The sequence below is a fragment of the Lepidothrix coronata genome, unplaced genomic scaffold (genome assembly GCF_001604755.1).
Source record: "Lepidothrix coronata isolate B3197 unplaced genomic scaffold, Lepidothrix_coronata-1.0 Scaffold3, whole genome shotgun sequence".
NCBI lineage: Eukaryota > Metazoa > Chordata > Aves > Passeriformes > Pipridae > Lepidothrix > Lepidothrix coronata.
Window position 1 is genome coordinate 10,867,755 of NW_016690183.1, and position 22,603 is coordinate 10,890,357.

General features: G+C 40.0%; 1 protein-coding gene across 15 annotated transcripts in view; it reads left to right on the forward strand.

Moving 5' to 3' along the window:
• The window catches only part of ARPP21 (cAMP regulated phosphoprotein 21), a 191,678-nt gene that overhangs the window by 51,962 nt on the left and 117,113 nt on the right, over window positions 1–22,603 (forward strand). Inside the window, exon 1 of one of the 15 annotated variants that reach the window (XM_017821658.1) lies at window positions 3,794–3,973. The exons of 9 other annotated variants lie outside the window; for them this stretch is intronic. The gene's annotated coding sequence lies outside the window, so the exon portion shown is untranslated. 5 more of the 15 variants (XM_017821666.1, XM_017821693.1, XM_017821703.1 and 2 more) reach the window with 5 other exon arrangements.

The following is a 22,603-nucleotide window of genomic DNA, read 5'->3' on the forward strand; positions in this document are numbered from 1 at the left end:
AAGTATGTAAAACTGGAGCAATTTGGCTATATTTACATATTGTAAAGAGCCACTTTAAATAGAAGCACAGTATTTTTAAGTCCATCTGCAAACCATGCATGATTAATTTGTTTGTAACATGTAGGACATAAAAAGGAAGAAAAAGTTTAAAAATAAATTAAAACCCCATAAAACTGATCTCTTTCACAGAAAATTATGATAAAAACCATCAACAGTTAGCTTATACTGTTCGGCCTCAAACTGAACCATTCCATAACTCCAAAACACAATAGACTTTATATGCTAGAGTTTTTTTTACTGAAAAATGACTAGAAGCAGCAGAAATCTGCAACCAGTCGTGCAAGCTTTTATTAATGTATTTAGTAACACTCTATGCCTTCTATCACAAGAATCTCCTGTGATTGCAGAACTGCAAAAAGCTCTGTATGTTTGTCTGACATCTCATACTTCCAATCAGATACCGGTTTTTGAAAGCCCATTAAGATTTTCTTGATTTCTAAGTGAAATTGAGATATCATAGTTAAAAAATGTGCTCACAGTGAACAAGTAATATAATCTGTTGTCATGCCTTGAAAGTACCTTGAGCTGAAGTGTTTGGTGTCGTCTGTAGGAATTTTGTGTACATATAGCACACATATGCTTCACAGCTACACATGGTTCTATTGTGCAGGGGCACTTGGCAATACCAGAGTCCTAGAAAGCATATGCTGCTGGTTAATTAATTAAATGCATTACTCAAGAAAGTATTTGTAGAAGTAGGTCCTGTGTTGTTTTTTTTTCCTGATTACCCTCAAAATTTGGCTACTTAAACAGAAAAAGGTGTCAGAGGTCTGAAGAGTTTATCAAATTCTGCCTCTGCTTAAACACATGGCTTCTGCTGACTTTCATGAGGCTTAAGTGGACAGTTATCCCTGTGCATGTTTACAAATCAGGACAGGCAGCAGCAAATCATTGCTGTAGTTTGCCACCTCTTTAAAATTATGATTGTGCAATGGTTGTGATGTTTCTCTTTTGCAAAGAGAAGTCCTGAAGGAGGGGATGTAGGCTGCATATTCTGTCAGGTTAGTATCTGAACAACAAGGTCTGAGCTGACTTCTCAACAAAGGGAGGCAATTTCACTTATTTGCACATGCTGTATTTGATGCTGCTCACCGTTCTGAGTTGAAATACTGCTTACATGATACTGGAGTGATACTGTTTGGTTATTTTCCCCCAATTATTTCCTTTGGTGTTGCTATAGCTGGCATCTTTTAACATTTGGTAGCTCGCCCCAAGCACATCCTGCCACATAGGAGAAGGTAGAGCGAACTGCCAGACTACAGCTTGGATTAATTTTTATCTACTTACAGATTTGACACGTAGGTTTGGCACTCCAGTATCTCAATGGTGAGACACAAGCTGTGGACACGTGGCTGTTGTACAGGTTCATTGCATCTAGTGACTCGAGCAAGGTTCTGAAACATTGACTACCCTCACCCCTTCTCCTCCTGCAGGTGAGTTGCAAGCCCTTTGGTGAAGGCACCAGGAAGCAATGCTTTTGTGTCCTGTTGCAGTGTGCATTCTCTCGCTTATCTGCTTGGAAGGGAAAGAATGATGTGCAGCAGCTAGGTGAGGTCCTGTGCATTTCAGTGCGTGTTCAGAACAGTTTTGATTGCCATTTTGGAAAATTAACTTTGGCCTACTGTGGAGATGGCTGAAACATCAAATGGCAAAAAGCAAAGAGCTGGTCCTTGCCCTGTCACCAGCTGTAGCAGTCTAGTGCCATTTATAGCCTTTCTGTTGGTCTTTTTGCTTTCAGATTGAACTTGTAGCACAGTGTGGCAATATGTTAAAGAATGAATTTAAAAGTAGATGGAGCTACACACGACCATCCCAGGAGGAAGCCACATCAGGAGGTGCATTAGCAGAACAGGTTTTGGTGTGCCTGGCTGAATGCCTCTGATCACTTGAGGCGTGCACCAAGAGCCGGCTAATGCACACCCTGTTGTGGTTCATCGCTCACTGTATTCTTCCAGTCTGATTTCATTCAGTGGTCCCCAGTAAAAGCAGGTGTTTGCTTCTGATGGGAAAGAGGGATTCCAGGGGTGCCAGGATAATACCTACTAAAGCAAACATTTCCCTCCATCCTCCCCCAGCCTTCTGTATATTTGTCCATATTTACTGGTATGCAAGTTCTACTATGTTCATTAATTGTAGCAAGCTGTCTTTCATAACTAGGACTTTCTGAAAGCACATAATGAAAGGAGTGCATTTTTAACTGTGTATTTTAAATACGAATTGTCTGTCTGTGGGAGTTGGGTTATTTGTATTGCTGTAGACAGAAACAATCGCTATATTTCATAGGACCTTGCTGCTTTGTACTTATTGACTGTTTATTTTTCATCCATAGGATTACTAATTGCAGCTAGTACCAGACACTTCTGTCTCCTTTCAGGTTATTGTAGTAGAGGGCATTGTACCAGATGCATGGTTATTCACAGACATGCATTTCCAGCAGCTGAATTGCTGGATCTGCTCTAAATGATCTATGGCAATTACATTTGGCATTGTACAGCTATAATTTTACTGCATATTAATAGCCACCTACCAAAGAGGTAAATGCCCTTTTCTCGGCTGGGTGCGGAATGAATGCCTGGATGTATTCAACTGGGTAAAATGAGGCTCGGGTTTTAAATGGATAGCAGAGGTTTTATGTATTGGAAATGCATGCGCCGCTGAATTGCCTGTTTCCCTCTGTCTTGATGGTGTGCAGCAAGGCTACAGGAGAAATATCATCAAGCGAGATCCTAGATAGAGTCATGCTGGGCAGGGGAGGGGGAAGGGGATCATGTGCCCCATTTTCAGTGGCTTATCTTCTACTACCCAAAATCTGCTGCGGTCTTTTTTTTTTTTTTCCCCCTCCCCTTTCAGCAGCTCGGCTGATCAACGCGGAGGCTGTCAGGTTTCACAAGCAAAAATAATAATTAAAACCGCCCCCCCCCCGACCTTCACTAAAGCTGTCCTCTGGAGTCAAGGGCCCATTTCCTTCCCTCTTTTTTTTTGTCTTGGGAGAGTGAGGTGGGGTGTTTGAGCGTGTGTTGGGGGCGACGGGGAGTGGGTGGGAGCAAATAACAAGGAATCGGAGGGGATTAACGAGCTTTCTCCTTATTAGCCCCGCTCGGGTGCTTTGTCTCTGCTCCTGGCTGGGGATGGGCTGACGGGGAGGGTTTGTCTGGTGGTGGCGGGGGGGAGAAGCAGTGTGACTGGAGGGGCCGGCGTGCGGGAAGCCACACGCACACGGGCGGGCAGACACTCAGACACACAGACAGAGCCACCCCACACACAGACAGACACGGAGCCCGGGCGGGCAGCTCCGGGCGCTGCGTGGGGCTCTGGGTGGGGTGAGGGCGGGGAGCGCCATGGCGGCGGGGCCGGCCGCTCCTGTGCGGCGGCCGAGGCAGTGCCAGCCGGGGCGGCGGCGCTGGCGCTGAGCGCAGCGAGCGCGGAGCCGGCGCGGAGCGGAGCCGGAGCGCGGCGCTGCCTGCGGTCCGGGGCGCACCACGCTGCGTGGGCGGGGAGACAGAGAAAGGGAGAGGGAGAGACTCGCAGACAGACAGTACAGCCGGCGAGCGCGGCAGATAAAGGACGGAGGACAGGCAGAGAGGAGCGAGCCAGACGGGGATCCAGGCGGGCGCCGGGAGAGGACGGGCAGAGGCAGGCGGCGGCGGCGGATCGGGGCGAGGCAGGAGGCGGCCGGCGGGTCGGGCGGCGCCGCCGCGGCCACCGCGCCCGGGCAGCAGCGCTGCGCGGCGGCGGATCTCCTCCCGCGGCGGAGGCGGAGGAAGAGACCATGTCTTTCAGGAAGACACGCACTGTACTGTAACAGCAGCGTATCCGCAGCAAAAATAAACAAACCGGCCAACCAAAAATACCAAACAAACAAAAATAACCCGAGCCGCCAAGACGCTGGGGGCAGATCCCGTTTGCAGGCAAGGTAAAACAAACAAAACAAACAAAAACAACAACAACAAAAAAAAGGAACGAAAAAAACCCGAAAACAAACCCCAAAGAAGCCAAAGCAGAATCTGTCGACATTTGTGTGGCGTGATGTTCTTTGTTGTTGCGATTTTTTTTGTCTTTTTTTTTCCTTTCAGCATGTTTTCTGTCATTTCGTTGGGAATCATTCGCCCCATCCCCCCCACCTTTCCCCGTGATCTTTTAATTTTTGAGGTCAGGGCGGCTGGAGAATGTGGAGCGGAGGAAGAGGGAAACAGGAGCTGTGTATGCAGCCGGGGCTTGCCTTTATTGCGTGCGATGTGCAATTATTAATAGCGGCTGCAGGATTCCGGCTCTAAGATGCGGTATTTACCAGAGTGGGAGGGAAAAGAAAAGAAAAAAGGGTGTCGTTCATAGTCCGGCGGGGCAGGATGCTATCGGTGCTGGAGCCGGAGCCTTGCACGGGACTGCGGAGCGGCAGCATAGCGGTGGTGACAGCCAGGTAGGGCGGGGAGGGCTCGCTGCGGGTCTCGGCGTGGTCGCGGGGCCGTCTGCCCTGCGGAGGGCGGCGGCTTCCCAAAGTTTCGGCCGCCGGCCGGTCATCGCCAGAGGCGCTGCTGGCCGGAGCTGAGGCGGGTCGGGGTCCGGCGCGGAGGTGAGGTGGCTGCTGTACGGGAACCTAGGTGGGGAGACGAGCGCCAGGGAGGGGATCTGCGGGGGGAGAGGGGGAAGGGGAGAGCTCCGTCCTCTCAGCTGTCATTTTAGCTAAAACGGATCAAACTTAAAGGAAAAAATCTCAACTTTTACTCGCTGATTTGTGAACAGCATCCAGGGATCCCCTTTCAAAACCGTGTTTGCTGGAGGGCAAGCCTGGGCTGCTTGGACTGGCATTGTTCTGAAGGGTGGCGATTTGAGGGCAACAGATTTACTTGGTGCTTCCTTAGCATCTCTTTTTGCATGCAGTGGAGGAGGGTCCCAGTTCGGGAGTTACATGCGTATTATTAGGTGTCCTGTTTTCACAAAAAGCAGTTCATGTTACTCCGCTTGGTGTGTTCTGCCTACTTGTCTGTGCGTCTCAAACGATATCGCTTGTAACTCTAACCCAGACGTGCTCATCGAGCGCAGCCATTGCGCAGCCTTGTTTAATTGCTGTTATTTATTTTGCCTTCATTTACCGTGTCAGCCTGCGGGGGGGAACACGCTCAGATTTCGAGTGCATTTTTACGTGCTAGGTGTGTCTCTGCGCTTCCAGGTGTGTGCGGTTTCGCTTAAAACTCATCCCGCCGCCGTGTGACATCGCTGTAAATGTGCCGGGAGGGGAAACAAAGACATTAGAGAGCGACACAAGTGTCTGTGCATCATCTGTTTGACTTCTCTGCCGTTGCAATGCTGAGCCAGATGCATGCCCGGTGCGCCTTCTTCTAAATAGCATATGTACGTTTTAGGCAAGTACAAAGCAATTGAAGCCGAGGGTGATGGGGAGGGGAAAAAAAACCAAACAACCAACCCGTACTGTAAACTGACCTGCAACTTTTCAGTTGTATACTTTAACTGCACGCTGATTTCTGTTTTAGCAGTCTTCGTCACGGATCGAGGCAAGTTTGTGTGCACAATTGGGCTTGCAAATTGCTAATCTCGCACTGACTTTGCCTCTCAGTTCCCAGCTGGGCATGGTTACCTTGAAAGCTGTGGTATCAGCACTGTCAGAGCATGCTCCGGTGGGGAGATCGGGTGTGTTCTATTTTTAATACTATTTAATGAAGATGCTTCTCACTCTGCAATATATGAAGCATAATGGAAGAGCAGAGCGATGATTGGTTATGGATACTGGAAAAGGAAAAATGCAAAGGTAAAAACGGAAATCCCTCAAATATTTCTATTACATTAAAGAAAAGAAATGCAGCTTTACAGAAAGGTGATCGATTAGCTGATTTTAAATTGAACAGTTTTGTGGTGTCTAGGAGGATTTTTTAAAAAATGTTCTTCTAAAAAGTTGCATGAAGCAAACTGTAGGTAGGAGATTATTTCATGCTGTTGATAAATCTAATTCTGTATGGGTATGCTTAAGTTGAAGAGGAATATTCCATTTTAATTCTTTTTCTTTTAAATATTGAAGTATCTTACAATGGAGGAGCGCTAAAGAACATCTGAAGTTGTTTTTTTTCCTTCTGATAACCGGTTTTAATAATTAACTATTTTTATTCTTATTAGTAGCATCCTGAAGCAGAAGTTTTGAGTTTTTATTCCTTGCAGTTAAAAGTTAATTCAGTTGCTATTAAAAATCATCGTTGCATGCAATACTTACAGAATGCAAGTGGCTGTAAATCTCTTGCTATTTATGTGTAAAGGAAAATACCTATAGATAACTACGGTGTATGCCACTTGGCGAGATGCATGGAGATACTTTTGAAAACTGCCCTGTTTAGTTCAGTGTACTCAGAAATATGTTTGTTAGCTATTTGCAAGAATCCATACACTTAGAATCGTGTAGAGAAACACGCCTTGATTAAAGATGTCTTCTGCGAAACAACTGTATTTTGTCTGTGTTGCCCGCAGTTTTACAGGATGGTGGTCTAAGAAACAACTGAGTACCCCTCCTGCAAAATCCTTTTTCGAGCAATTATTTCTTTTCGCTGTATTCTAGTCCTTTTGAGTACCCTAGGGTTAAGTGTGCAAGTGAGGATTGCTTAGACAAGTGTTGCACCACATCGTACCCATGAAGGAAAAATTACATAAGGGTGGTAGAGGAAATGCAAAGAGATTTTAAACACAGGTGGAATTATAGCTATCAGGGAGAGAACAGCAGTGCAACAGTCACTTTGAAACTACATTCTGTTGGAGTAAAACTGTGGGCCAAATCATGTTTTCCTGATGGTGCTGCTTTTCCTTTGGGCTTTATGGGGGTTATTTGCATGATTACAGTAAACTGGACTTGGCCTGATAAATCACTGTTATTAAACAAAATTTCTGGGATTACATGAAAGAAACCTCAGAAGTTCTAAAATCTGCTGTGCTCTTGGCTTCCTCCCAGGAAGTTAACAACTAACTTTAAACTTGGAATTAATAGCAGGGAAAAAGTGCACTAATTCTAGGATGGCTTACTTGTAGTCTCTCTTGCCTCCTGTAGGCATTGGTCTTGCTACAGTCAATGGGAGCTTTAAAATTTGTTCAGTGGTTTTATCAGTGCTAAAAACAGACACAGGGACAAATATTCAGCAGCTGTAAATTGATGTAGTTCCATTGGTTTTAAGAACAGTGTAGATTTACGCCAACTGATGATAACACCTCTCTGCTTACAGCAGAGATCTGTAACTTACATTGAGTGGTATTATCAATTTTGATATTAATTTCAGAGTAGGAGAATTAGTTTGGCAGATTGGCAAATCCTTGTTTATAGGGACTACTCACAAATGAGCGGCTTGATCCAGTGAGTGCTCCCAGCCTAATTTCTTTGCTTAGTTTTAAAGACAATTTGTAGGGTACATGATTATTTAAAGGAAATGCGTTTTGTTAAGTAATGTCGTTTCAAAAATATCATTAAAGATTGGCCAGTTGAGAAGTAATGTAACTACCATGCAATAAACTTGCAAAATCCAATGGTCCCCTGCTCATTCATTTATTAGATTTGAAGTGCTGTATTAATGTTCTCAGCAGGTAGTAAGCAAATGGTTCCCTTTTTCTTCTAGAAGATTGAAACATTCATCAAACAAGTAATAAATGGCAAAGACTCTGTATGTTCCAATGGAGAGTACTTGATTCTGGAGGCTTAAAGTATTGTGTATGAATACTTTTGTATCTGAATGGTAACATGCATTTCTAGGACACATTCTATTTTGATGACAAACTGCAATCCAGGTAAGTTAGATTTTCCCCAATTAAGGCTGGGTAAATGGAATTGCAGATAAATTATGCAAACCATCTGAGGTCATGCATCTAGTTTTTGACAGTCATCAAGTGGGACCTATTCCAGTCTCCAGCATTATAAGTGGGTCACCCTTGGATGATAAGTCTCCCTGATTAATTGCTGGTGTTTGCTTTGTTTTTTAATTTTTCCACTTTGTACATGCAATACTGACTTTCAGAAACATGTAGATGTAAATAAATTTACATGTTTGTTTGTAACTATTAAAATATTTTTTTTACGTATTAATTTAATGGTACGTCTTTCTAGCAAGGATTTAACTTCAGAAGAAGTGCAAATAATGACTCATGTCTGGTTTGGTTTTGTGTTTTTTTATAAGTAAATTAAACATGCCTATAAATTCATGTAGACATACTGATTACTGTTCATGGACAGGATGTATTTTTCTTGGTTCTGTCTTAAGAAAGAGACTTAAACCCAGATCGGTGGAACAGCCACTGTGGTTTGCGTGAGTATGCTAGTGTGCACTTATACACAGTTCATTAGAGAAATAAAAATGACACCACACTGTAGAACTACAATACTTTCTGTTTTAATTAAAACTAATTTTTTAATAAATAACATGTTTGATGGGTTCTTGCCAAGTAAGTAGTTGTTTGTCACTGAAGGTCCAAACTGCTTAGTTATAGGACTTTGCTGTGGCTTAGATGTTTGAGGTAACTCCAGTTTTAGACTCCATGTTCTCTCATACAGTGGTTTTACAGTAGATAAATCAGATGATGACCCTATGTAAGAGTGCTCCCTATAAGCTTCTATGTTCTTCCTTAGTTCACCTTCATTTGGAAGAATACATAAATAATCTGTATTAATGCTTAATGTGTGGCACACGCAATCCAAAGTTACGAATTGCATTAATTCCAGGAGAAGAGTACTGGAGCTTTGTGTCACTTTAGGGAAAATACCCCAACCAAACACTTCCATAATGTCCTGCGACAGCTGCACTGTTCCACCTGTTTATATGTTGCTGATACTTGCTACTTCTTCCTTTTTCACTGTTGTTTCCAGGCTTTCTCGTAATCCAACTTAAGTACACTTCTTTATGGTTCCTTGGAAAAAGATGTTGCAGAAAAGGTCTCCTTTCATTCAAATGTATAATTTTTTAGTCATAGGGTGGGATCTTTAAACCATGTTATATCATTTTAGAGTTCTAAATAGGTAATAAACTGTTACATGAAAATGTTACATCCCTTTTTTTTCTCCGCCTCCCCCTTACACTTACATTCCCTGGTACCAAGAGGAAAAAGTGAACTAAATACAGAGAGAAATACAGAAACAAGGAGTAAACAAAATTGCATTTTACAGGAGTGAGTTCGTGATGACTGTTTAGATGAATTAATTGCTGCTGTGGGAAACATGGTCAAAAGGAGTACTAAGCAAGTTGTTTGGTTAATGCTGAAGAACATATAAAGTGTAAGAGAGTGATAATGTCATACATCATGACTAAGCTGAAATGCAGAAGGCATAGTTAGGCGGTGACAGCTGGGAATTTGAAATTTATGATTTGGATATCCAATGACTTTCTGAAGCAGGGGGTTTAGAGTATTTTCTAGCTACTGGCAATGTACGGAGGCAGTAACCATGTAAGGCAGTTTTTAGGGCAGACATTCACATAGCAGATGCTGAAGTATGTAAGGTGAGAAGTACATTTTTATAAGTGAAGGAAAATGTTCACAGGGAAATTGGGACACTTATATGCTTCTTCATCAAGATCAGATGTCTGATCTTGATCTTTTAAGGCCAAGAGTCACAGTTAACAAAGAGTAGTACCATGAGAAAGCAAAGTCCTATAAAAGTGTTTTTGTAATTTAATGCTTTGTACTATATTCATAATTTAGTCTTAGGCAATACTATGGTTTATTTATGAGCTGTTTATACAGTGCCTGTGTTAGAATTCTAGGAGCTTAGTAAATCTTCCAACTGATAAAACTTCTTTTTTCCTAAATTGGATGCCTTCAATTCTAAGACAAGCTTAAATGGTCAGCTGGATGGTGTTAAAAAAACATCAATATTTAAAAAAAACCCCAAACAACAAATACCCCCACACCCTTTCCCCCACAGTTAAATACTCAGCTTTTTATTTCTCGAAATTTTTGTCTTCTGTTTGTAATCGATGCTAAAACATAAAAATCAAATATATATGAATCACCTACTTTCAAGCTTCTGTTTATCTCATTTTTTTACAACCACAGAGTAGTGATTTTTACTGGATTCATAAAATCATCAGAACCAGTTTTATGTTCTAGGATTTGAATTCTGTTATCAAAAGTGTGCCTAAACAGCTAATAATTTCATCAGTAATGAATCGTGTTGCAGTATTTGTATTTTTATTGCCTCATGAGTTGAAGTTTTCCTGTGCCTTCAATACCAAAAGTATTTTGTAAATTTTCATTATTAAATATAAGAGCCAGATCGTGCTACTTTTCTTCACAAGGAATGCATGCATCTTGCTTTTGGTGACCTGAAGAGCTTCTCACGATATAATGCTTTTTTTACTGTGAAGGAAGTTATCACAATTTGTTCCTAAGTAAAGAGGGATGGCAAGGCTTCTCAGTAGAATGAAGCTAACGAAGATAAACTGTAGTGATTAGAAGCATTTTATGAATACAATGAAATTGTTATTAATTAGTGTGAAGTGTTTAACTATATATTGAATTAATTGGGAGTTTTACTGGGGAGCAAATATTAGTGGTGTTGATGCTCTCGTGAAATAGGTGCAGCATTATGTGCTTGTGAAGAATGTGCCAACTTTGTGCTTTTTGGGTGTTGGTGCCACTGAAGTTTATTTGGAATGGTTTGCCCTCTGTTGCACAAAAGTAAATCATATATTGCGCTGGTTCAAACTATACCTTGAGATTTTTCCATTTTCGAGTGACTGTTCCATTTCTAAATACATTGCCATTGGCGTAACATTTAGAACAGTTTAAATGAGGTTGCTTAATGCGTTATAAAGTGTTTGTCATGGAGTCAGAAATGTTTATGGTGTCATAAAAGCTTTAAGAGAAACACATCAAATAAATTGGTCCACTCTAAAGGCTCACTACAGATTTTAATGTAAGCTCAGGAAATGTCTGATAGCTTTATAATTTGTGTGGTTTATGAGCTGTGAAATCTGAAGTGAGAAGGTCTGACTTTCATGCTTTCAGTTTTCGTTCCTTTAGGAAAAAAATCAGTGTTTCTCCTACCAAACAAACAAAAAAAACCAAAAAAGAAAAAAAAAAAAGGAAAATTCTGAATGTGGATCTAAAAGGAAAGCATAATGAGCGACTCAGAGCATCTTAAGGTGCTGTATTTCATAACGTGTACTATTGTGAGGAAATGCTAGTGAAACTGTGTTTTATTCAGGTGTAATTTTTGGGGAAACTTTAACTCGTAGACAGAAGTTGGAAAACAAAACAAATTTACCAGCTTTATGTGTCTCGATATGCATTTCCACTGTGGTGTAGCAGTCTGTTCTGCATCGGAGCAGCAAAATGGAGTGAACTCTAATGACAAGAGCTAAGTCAAGCAGCATAAGAATCCTGTTAGATACAGAAGACAATGAATTATTACTGAGGCATAATGCAACTTTTGTTTAATCTATGTACTAGTGAAAATTACTGTATTTGAAAGAAGTCCTTGAATGACCTGCTTCCTAAAGTAACCTCAAAATCTGAGGCTGAGATAAGGTAGTGGTGGGGTAAGAGGCATAGTGGAGGATTGATTAGTACTGCTTGTGATGTGAAATCAGGTTATGGGGCAACAGAAGTAGGAGGGCAGCAAAGGGAAGTAGGACTTTCAGGAGATATACCCTGAAAATTAGGTAATTGAAATTTTGAATAACCAAGAGAAAATATATAGATGTGTAGCCTCTTTTCAGTATCATTTGTTTTCTGATTAAAAAATATAAAATTCCTTATGCATGTGATGTGATCCCTATCTTTGCCCTGAGGATCAGGGCAAAGTGGGTACTCCTCTGCAATCACACTTAGTCTCCTCAAATCTGAGGTTACAGGGGTTGTAAATGATCTGCATCTTCTGATTTTGCTGTTGCAGAATTGCTCCTCTCTGCCCCCTATCTGACAGGAGAGAAAGGAAGATAACAAAATTGTTGCCAAAGTCTGAGGGCAGTTCCACAGTAGTATACGCTGAGACTTCTTAGGCAGGGTTAGTTGGTGCAAGAAGCTAGTGGGTGAGTCTTGAGGAGGCACACAAGATCCTGGACTCTCTAGTATGTAGGCAGTTCTTCTATGAGAATAAATTGGTTTGTATCCTTGATAGCTCTTCTCTTGACATGCCAGTACCTCGTAAATTAGTCAAGTATTTACTGAAATAGCGTAATGTGCCCTCTGACTACATAAATCCACACCTTTCCATAAAGAGCTTTCTATTAATGGAGAAGGATTGGTAAAAAAGAGCAGATTGAGACACAAATATTGATGCAGCGTTTCAGCTGCCTGTGGTTGTGCTACCGGTAACCGTATAGCCATAGTTGTGGGGCTGTGGTTCTGCAGGCACCCTGTCCACTCGTTCTTTCGTCGTGATGGTTTCCGCAATGCGGGAGGAAGATGCGGCAAGCACCTACCTCTTTCAAAGCCACATATTTCTTTGATGTGTTTGTTACTCCTCAGGGTTTTTTGTTGTTTTTTTTTTTTTTTTTCAGGAAGTAGAACAGAGAACATAATTTGTACCCATGAAGGCTAATTACAATTTTTCCTCTACAGATCATTTCTTAGAGATCTGTGTGTTCAAAGAATTGCTGCTAACTATTTTCTGCATTACAGTTATGTTCAGTGTCCAGGCAGTGAGTGTCAAAATGTAGATTCTTTTGGCACCTATTCCTGTTTGTGTTTGTTTGATAACATAGACTTGTGTCATGTCTTTATTAATGTTGTCAGGCACTTCAAAGCCAACTGTAATAAAACTGCATCAATATAAGAGCATGTCAGAAAACATGACAATAAAATATCAGCACTTCTTAACAAAACATTTTATTGATTAAACAGCACAATTTCAATATGTGGAAAATTGAAATCAGTTCTAATTAGAGAGCAACTGCAGTAACAGCCAAGTCTTTGACTTGCCTATAAAATGACAGCAGACTGAGCAATTCTGTTGTGTATTATGAGCGAATTCTATGGCATGGGAATGTGTTTGCTAAGTGTGCATTGACTGTGATCATAACAAAGGAGGAGCATAAGTGACCCACGTACTTCTGGTGCACAGATAAATGACACGTTCATATTTATTACCTATGCTCAGTAGTTGGAATGAGGCTGACAGATGATGGTGTAGCGTACCAGTGCTCCTCAGAACATCAGCTCTGTGTACAAGCAATTTCAATGTCTGTTCACTGTCAGACAGATTATTTTAATAAAAGGAATTCCAGGGCTCTATTCTTGACCTCGGACAGTTTACTTTGGGGCCAGTAACTTGAGGTGCTATTGTTATTAAGCATCATAGAATTGGAAAATGGAGATAATTTCAGGTAGCTTTGCAACCTCTGCAGAGAAAATAAAAAATATGGAGGGGAGCAAATGTTAAATTCTTTTGGCAACAGAAGAATGTGTGAAGTGAAGCACACTGAAGTTAGGAGATTTACTGCATCCTTAGGTGTAATATAAACAAGGGATCTTCCTAAAAGCTGGTCCGTAGCGTCCTGACTTAAAGTTTACCGAAAGTGCAGGAAGACAAATATTGGAGGAATTCACTGCAGTCCCAATATAAACTCTTTTCTTGTTTTGTTTCTTGATACATGCTTTTCATGCAGTCCCTAATGTGGGTGTCTCTGCCTCTTTTGTCTGTTTCCACACTTGCATCAGTTGTTTCTATTCTGCTCCTTACATCCTCTGACCATTCTTCATACTGGGTCTTTGCTTTTGTAAGTTGTACCCCTTAGGCAAATTTTACTTTGTTAAACTGACCCTTCTGACTTTTCTTGGTTTTTCATCATTTGCTCACATTCTCCAGCTTCTTTTCTTGCCTTCGTCTACATCAGTTACTTGCCTCTGTTTGAGAGGGTTGAAACCTTTGATTTATTGACTATATAGTACTGCAATTTTAAAAATGACCTAATTCTGTAGATTTTTGGACAGTTTATAATAAACACGTTATTTAAGCATACTATCATTATTCAAAATATGCCAGTTCCCAGATTTTTTGGACTTTGTTTTGGTATCTTTTAAGGAGGGAGTGCCAAAACTGCTCTGATTGCATCTGTGAAACAAAGGGTTTTGTGCTGAAATCTAGAAGACCTTGTGCTTTTGAACTTCTTCATATATACAGTTCATGTTAATGGATTTGGGTTCTTTTGGGGCCTCCATCCAAGTTCAGTAGCTCCGTATAATTGTGTGTATGTTTGATGCTCCTGGAAAACCCTAACCCTGTACTCTCCATCTATTTATGTAGATTTTTCTTTTTTTCTGGGATTAGTAATATTTTCAGTATATTTAGTATTTGTCAGGTGCTTAGAAAATAAAGTGTAATGAAAATGACACAAACTAAATGCCTTTGACAGTGTGTTTGTTGTCAGAGACTTTTTATGTGTTGGCTCTCTGACCTTTCAGATGGACTGCTGTCTGTGGCGTGAGCAGCACAGCACCTAATGCATTATGTTGGGTGCAGTTTACTGTGTTACTGGACTGTACAATGAAAAGAGGGGAAAATGACTGGAGTTCTTATATGGAGAATTATTTTGTATTTCATGTCTGCACACTTGTTGAGTCAGCTTGGAAACCGCACCAGAAGCTGAAGGTTACATATTCCTCTCGTAACTTTGATTATAATGATTGCATGGCCACAGAGCCTGGTCAAAAGCAGAGGAGACTGATTGATTGTAAAGATAGTTACTGACTAAGGCATCTAACTGTCCACATTTCAGGACCTATACTAAATAAATAATCCATTTTTGTGAAATGAATATATAGAAGCTCCTTCTAAAGACAGAAGTAAAGGAACTGTTGGCTGAAATGTGTCACTGATGTGTTTGAAGGAGCATGGTTTGCTACCATCACGTGAAAACTGAAATTTATTTTTTCCTGTGGTGGTGGTGGTTGTTTTGGTTTGCTTTGCTTTGGTTTTTTTTTTTCCTCGTTGCTGAGATGGCAGGAGAAGTGCCTGTATTCAGCTGCCAATTACGGATTTAATTCAATTATTTGTTTTTCAGTAATCTGATTTCTGTTCGTGCCTAGTTCACTAATTGCTCACTGTACTCTGTCAGTTTATTATGAAAGTAACATTCTAAATATTCTGAAACCTAATAAAGAAATGGTGGCAGTAGTCTGAACAGATGATGTATAGTAGTTATGAACTGATTTTTTTCTTTCTTTTAATGGGTTAATTTCCAGACTGGTGGACAGTCAGCTCAGTTAGCTCTCAAGCAGCATGCACTGAAGAAATTTCTTCCCATTTAAAGACAAAATTCTGTGTTGTGTGGAGTCATTCCATGTTTGAGAAGGATGTCATGTTAACAAGCTGTTTATTCCACAAATCATGGTGCCAGTGCTTTTCTCTATGTCCTTGGTAATAATTGAATTCCTGAGTTCAGTTGTTTGCTAAGGAGATGATTTGTGATTTTTTAAAAGCATGGGTACAAATGTCTGTAGTACCACATAATTGGAATGCAGTGAGAAGGACTAGTTTTTTCACATAGCCTAGGTTTAAGTTGACTGAAGGAAAGCTCTTGCTTTTATTGAATTAATTCTCTAATCTTAATCCTTGCAAATAAAGGTATGAAAATGTTAGTCTGTATAACCCTATTGTTGCAAATCAGAGAAATATGCAGCAGGATTCTGTTTCTGTAGCAGGAAGCTGGTGTGGCTAGAAGATGCTTCCAAAATGTGCACCGGCGTATTTTGTGGTCTCTTAAGTTCAAGATCCAACATTTGTTTTTTGGCATTTTTCCCAAATAACTCCATTGTTGGTCTGCTGCTTAACTGCCTTTCCGATGCAGTGGACAGAACAATTCCGATGCAGTGGACAGAACAATTGGATTGCATGTGGAAGACAGAGAGGCATAACACTTGTTATCATCTTCCTTCTGCACTTTAGACATTGAAACAGGTGAACTCCTGTTATATGGTAGGGGAAGCTGCTATAAAAGTAATATTATTTGTATTACAAAGTTACGTTCTTCAGCCTGGTAGAATGACTGTAGGTGCAACATGCAGTCTTGAGCATCCCGTCTTGTGCTCGCTAGTGTCAGCTAAATGAAGCGGAGCTTTATTGTTGAAAATTTATTTTTTTTCTGGCATTCTGTTAAAAACAAGATGTTGGAAAAAACAATGAGTAAACTCCCAAACTTAAAATGAGGATGACACTGGGCTGCTACTGATGCCTGACTGTGTAGTGTGTGCATGTGGAAACAGTCTGCCAGTGGTCATGGGCCATTGGAGACCTGTTCTTCTCAGCTCTGCACAGTCTACAGGTGATGGGCGTGATGGTCATAAAATGCCTGTTTACTTCAAGAAACCAAAGGAGACCCTTTTATAAATTGGCTTACTAGTCTGTCAAGAGAGAATGCATTCACTAAGTTACTAGTGGAAAAAGAGTGCTTCTGCCTTTTAAAGTATTTTGTGCTACAGTCAGTGAAATACTATGACATGTTTGTTTTGGTTTTTTTATTTTTTTCAGGAAGGGACAGATTTTTCAAATGCCTGTCTGAGGTTATTTGGATAATTTGGTGTTATTCTTTTTCAGTGAAGACTTTTAAAAAATATTTGTGTCTTTAAAAGGGGCCTTTCTGACAGCGGGAATAGCTACAAATTCAAGTGCTACAGATAGTATAAGTTGGCAAGTTGTATGCCGTACTAATAACGTCACAGAAAACATCAGCTTTCCCAAAAAATACATTTTCCAATAGGAAAGGCAGATAAAGGGGTGTGTTTTCAGTGAGAAGGATGAAGCTTTTTCAAGAGGAGAATAGTCTACCATGAGATGTGTATGGCCAGTCTTCGCGAGCGAAGATTTGGGAAAGGTCCTTCGAGCCTGCGCAGTGGATTTTTTAGGTGAGACACAGCTTGCGCTGAACTGAGCCCACCCTTTAATCCTGAGGTTCATCTGCCGGGGCCGAGCAAGCTTGGACAGTGGCAGTGAGGGTCTCAGGACGTAGGTTTGTTTAGAGTGACCTTCTCTTAGATGGATTGCCTCACAGGGCTGACGAGCTCCATCTGCCTGGGGGGCTGGGAATCGAACCATGAGATAGTAACTTGGAGAAAGATATGAGAGCAATAAGAATTCCCATTGTTCAAGTTTGTTTGTTTGAGGTTTCCTTGGGGGGGTTGTTTGCTTGTTTTGGTAAGTTTGTTTGGTTTTGTTTGGGTTTTGTTTTGGGGGGGTTTGGTTGGTTGGTTGGTTGGGTTTTTTTCTCCTGAACATTATCCAGCACTAAATTTCCCTTTCTCACGTTCAGCTTTAAGAAGTATGAATGTCCCTCTGGAAGGAGAACAGGCAGCCAGCCATGTCTCATCACTGTGCAACTTTGTAACAAAGATTAATTTGGGGAGGAAATAGAGGAAGAAAACAATACAAAAGGAATTGTTTTTAAACAAAAGATGCACTTTTGTCATCATTTGGACTACTCAAGCTGTCCAGCCTCTAACTGCGGTGACCCAAAGTACATCCACACTGTTGGCAGCTGTAATACGTGGGAGGCAGTGAGGATAAAACCCATGGTACAAGTGAACATTCCCAGCAAGGCTTTGTAAAGCACTGGGAGCGAATTCTAAGTCGGGTAATGAAAGCCGTCTTGAAGTGAAATTGAACTGATTGCCCTCACTGATTGCCTTGTTCAGCTTGCATTGATACTCCATAGTGTGCTGTAATGGCTGTGCAGCTGATGTAGTCAAGCCTCAAGACACCCCAGAGAAATACTCCTCCTTGTAAGTGAAATATGAAGAGGTGGTTTGAGAAGTGTAGTCACTGCTTATCATGCCAGTAGAAGAAATGTGAAGAATAGCAGTCCACTTTCAATACTGCATTTGTTGTAGATAACTAAAATGCCATCACTTTTCCATTTATATGCTGATATTATTACCTGTTTCCCCCCATCCTTATTGTCAGTTTTATGATGCAGGCTTGTATGATGCTTGTTTCTTAGTTCATTTCTCTTAGGAGGTAATGAATCTGAGCCATTATTATAAATGACTTGTGATATTTCAGCCTAGTAAGATTTATAACAAAATGGATCCTGTAGACAGAGTTTTGCATAAATAAAGGCATTTATCTTGTTCTTTCACTTTCCTACCTACTATCTTGTAGTAGTAGTTTCTAAAACAGTTTTATTTAGAGGCTACAGTTAATTGTAATGTACTTCAAGAAGTTGGTTGTACAAAAGCAGAGAAGGTTTTTCCAGATTGTTATTACTGTTGTTAAGATGCTGAGGTTCTAGGTTTCTTGTTATGTGCCCTGCATCTTCATGTATAGACAAAATAATGTTTTTAAATATCCTTCATTTTCATTAGTGGCTCATTTTCATACACACTCATTCACTACCTGCCACAAAAGTGTCTGTTATAAAAGGGGCGCTGGAGAATGGAAGATGGTGGAGAATGAAGGACATGTATCTGGGAAAGGGGATGTTGGTTACCCATCTAGCTCTCGTTTTGACCAACTTCACTGCTCATTTAACCTCTGTATTCCTCGGTGTCCTCATCTGAAAGGAAATACTTTTTATACTCGCATTCCTCTGAATGTGGTTTGTTTTTTTTCCTTCTTAATTGGAGATGATGGCATTTTAAAGTCTGGCACAACAGGATTATGCAATTTGACTGTGTTGGGCTTATATCAGCAGCTACAATCCAGTTATGATAACTGCATAAGTTAGCTTAGTTACAATTATTATTTGGGTGCAGTCTGCAGCAAATATGAAGACACTTTTCTATGGCTGCAGTTATTGTCTGCTGTCAGTGTTGGGCATTACTGCCTTTATTTACTGATTCTTCTCCAGATAAATCGTGTGATAACATGTTTCAGTTTGAGCAGGTGATAACGCTGAAGCATTTGAACAGGCGCAAGATAAATAGAATTTGAAAAATAAAGTCACAACCATGTTAAGATTAAGAGTTTTAGTCCCTGAGGCAAAACTTGAAACAATTAATAGTTTTCTTTCAGCTGGTTCATTTTATGTTCTAAGTCTAGAAACATGTGCTTATGTATAGCACATATTCAGGGTTAGCCCTTGCCAGAATAGATTAAAAAAAACCCAAAACAAACAAAAACCCCACCATTGTTTGAACTGATGATATGTACAAGTAATAAGAACACATACAAAAATGCCAGGTTTAAGTGTTGCACACAGCTTTCACTGACATAGTCAGCTTTTTATTTTGCAGGTCAAAGTTTAATAGACAAAACATTTTGAGAGGGAAGCTTTTGAAAAAGTTGGTTGCAAAGTAGACATGACCTGTTTTGTCATAGACATGTGAATTCCCCTCTTGTGCCTTTATTTTCACTTAGTATAGAATGCTTATGAAAGGTCATCCCCTTTTAAGAAGCAACAATAATTTCTAATCTACCTATGCTAAGTTCCATTTAATCTTTAAAAACCACTAGTTTTCCTGACACAGCCATGAATCTAAAATAATGACTATTAAAAATGAATTCTTTATCTGTTTTATTGTTGGAATGGAAATATTTTTCTCAATATCTTTTCCAGTGTATCAAGAAAATGTGTGATATAAAGATTGTGTAGGTATATAAGACTTTAATCGGCTTTTTCATCTGTGGTCTTTGTAACTTTTATCTTGAGACTCTTACTTTGCATTAGAAACTGTTATTTTTCCCTTGACAGGATTTTTCAGGAGGCTGACATACAGAAGTGACTTAAAACCAGGTGTTGTCTGGTTTGCTGGGCTCTGTATGTATGAGAAGTCCTGGCTTTTACCTTTAAGCTTCCACTGACTTCTGCTATGGCATCACAGTTCCACTCTTGGAAGTGACCTGGACATTTCTGAAGTTTGTGGCTGAGACAGCCAGTTTTTCATGTCACTGAGTTGTACATGTAGCTATTGCTTAAATCAATGGCTTCTAGGTAAAAATTTAATTTTGCTTCCATCTTACTAAAGCACTTATTTCTCCTAAAAGTGCTTCCTCCCATAAATTTCAGGGTTTTCTTACAATTTTTCTCAGTGCTGCTGTAGGTTCATTTTGAGGAGTAGCTGTGCAGCGACTACCCTCCGGTGTGCCAGAGTTTGCATCCTCCTATCAGAAGAGGTACAAGCTATTGATGAGTGGCTGGGACAAGTGTGCTAATTGTTTTTCCAATTTTGTTCTCAACGTAAAAGAAGGGTTTAATTTAAAACAGCAGTTGTCCTTTTTCTTTTCCAGCTTCCCTGGAGCAGGCTTCTCTGATCTCCAAGTTTTCTTGTACTATTGGAAAGTTTACAGTTTTCTTCTTGCTACAGCTAGCTCCAGCCAGTATTTCTCTCTTTGTTTTCAATAATGCCTTGATTCTCTGCCCTTGAGTCCCTTTGAATTTTCTGATATTTCTGATCATGAGATTACCCATTTCCCATGCCTCTGTGAGCCAGGTAACATCCCTATGCCTATTTGGTCTTCCCTGTCTGTACAAGAGCAGCTTTCCTGTTATACAGAGTTCTTTGTTCACTTCTTTTAATAGTTTCTTATGTTTTAAATGTGTAATGCATTTTAAATTTTGAAAAAAACAGATGGCTAGTTAGATTTGGTGATAAAATAAGCCTCTGGTGCCAGTAAAACATCAATGTATTTAGCATTAATTTGCTCTTTTTAAAGGGAAGAATGCCTGATAAAACCTTTTATATCAACCGGTAGAGACAAAAGACAATATCTCCTTATTAAGGTGAAATATAGATTGAGCTACAGACTGTTGTGTTGGTTTTCTGATTGTCTGATGAGAACATATATCCATCGTCTGAGGAACTGAAAGTACACTTGCATTCAGTAAATTTATACTTGGAGTATGTCAGAAGCATAAATAGTCTTCCATATGTGTTGCTATTTAGTCACCATAAGTATTTCTTTAGGACTTCATGCTGTAAAAAAAAATTGGGTCTGATGTGTTAAAACAGTTAAGAGTTTTAGTGTTAAATTACATGTGTTTTTCAGTGGTTACAAGACATTACTACCCCTTTGTCCCCAGTAGGATGATAGGCAGCTGACATTAGGTTTCACAGAACCATGTGAAAATAGATACAACTGCAGTCATTTTTGTGACTTGTTTTGCCTTGGTTTACTCATACTCAGATTTCTTGTGTACATATTCACAAGTATGTATATGCAATGCTTAGCTGTACTTCCCTGTAATTAAATTTTTCTATTCACTGTGATAATGAGCTGTAAAATAGAGTGAAGAGAGAAGGAAAGCATAAAAATGATTAGGTTAAATGTAACAAGGTAAACTAATGGCATTTCTGTTTCTTGAAAATTACGGGTGCACACCAGTTGCACACGTGTAATGTTGGTGTTTACAAAAAAAAAACCCCACAACCAAATACCCCAAAGCCTCCAATATCAGTACTGGAATACCACTTTTCATTTAAAAAAGATGGGTCCCATCAGGTTCTTTTGTTTCTTTACTTTCTGAAGATATTCAAAGGCTCCGAATTACCACATAAACGTTCAGTGATTTCACTAAACTGGCACAGTAAGAAAGGTCCACAAACATTTTGGGAGAGAAAAAGATCTGTAAGTTTTATGGTACGTCCTTGAGATCAGGCTTGCCCAAGAGACATTCTGTAGATGAAAATTGACTCCCGTCAGTTCCTACAGAATCTCCTAAAGGACCAAGAAAACAAAAAATGTGGTAGTTGAAAGGTTTTTACCATCCCCAGTTCGCATCTGGAACCAATAATCTATAATATAGGGGCAAACCCAGAAACAATGAAAGAAAGCTCCAACCTGAGATACTCTCCTGGGAGGTGATTTTGAGTTTGGAACATACTCAGAGAAATGCTTGGCAGAGGAACTAAAGACCATTGAAAGAAGTTTTATGTTGTGTCTCTTGAAACAAAAATAAATTTAATGTACTTAAATTATCCCTTCAGACCTCAGGGTCTATATTACTATGTAATTCTTTTCTTTTTTTTTTTTTTTTTTTAATTTATTCCCTGTTGTGAATTGCCAGAGATTTCAACTAGGTATATGAAATTCGTTCTTGTACCGTACTGGTTCACATACTTGGACTGATACAAATATTTAGCATAATAAGTCAACAAGCATTTTTCATAAGGGATTATAAAACTGAAGAAGTGGATGTAAAGGAAAATTATGCAGACATTTTTACTTTGAGAGAATTTGTAAAAGTTGCTAGAATGCTTTGTTATGTTTTGGTTAGTTTTGTCAGGTCGCTTGTGCAAACTCCTCAGTGTTTCTACTTAAATGAGAAGAGCTTTAGTTTCAGTGGAAGTATTTTCAGAACAGAAGAAGGTAAGTGGATCTCGAGGCCCCTAATACGATGTGTATAATACATGGGTGGAATTACAGCCAGCAGCCACACAGGATGGTGGAGTGGGAGGGTTGGAACAGTAGCTTTGGCAATCACAACTTCAGCTGGAATACTGTTAATTCTACTATGGCAAGGAGTCAGTGCAGTCTGATATTTGAATCAATTGTTACAAGATATTAAATGTTCCCATACTGAGAAAATTACTTTCATTGAAATTGAAACAGGTTTCTCCTATTGCATTTGAACCCTTGGCAACCCAAAAAAAGTGTCTATCCAGAAGTTAAACATTTGAGATATCTTTCTTACAG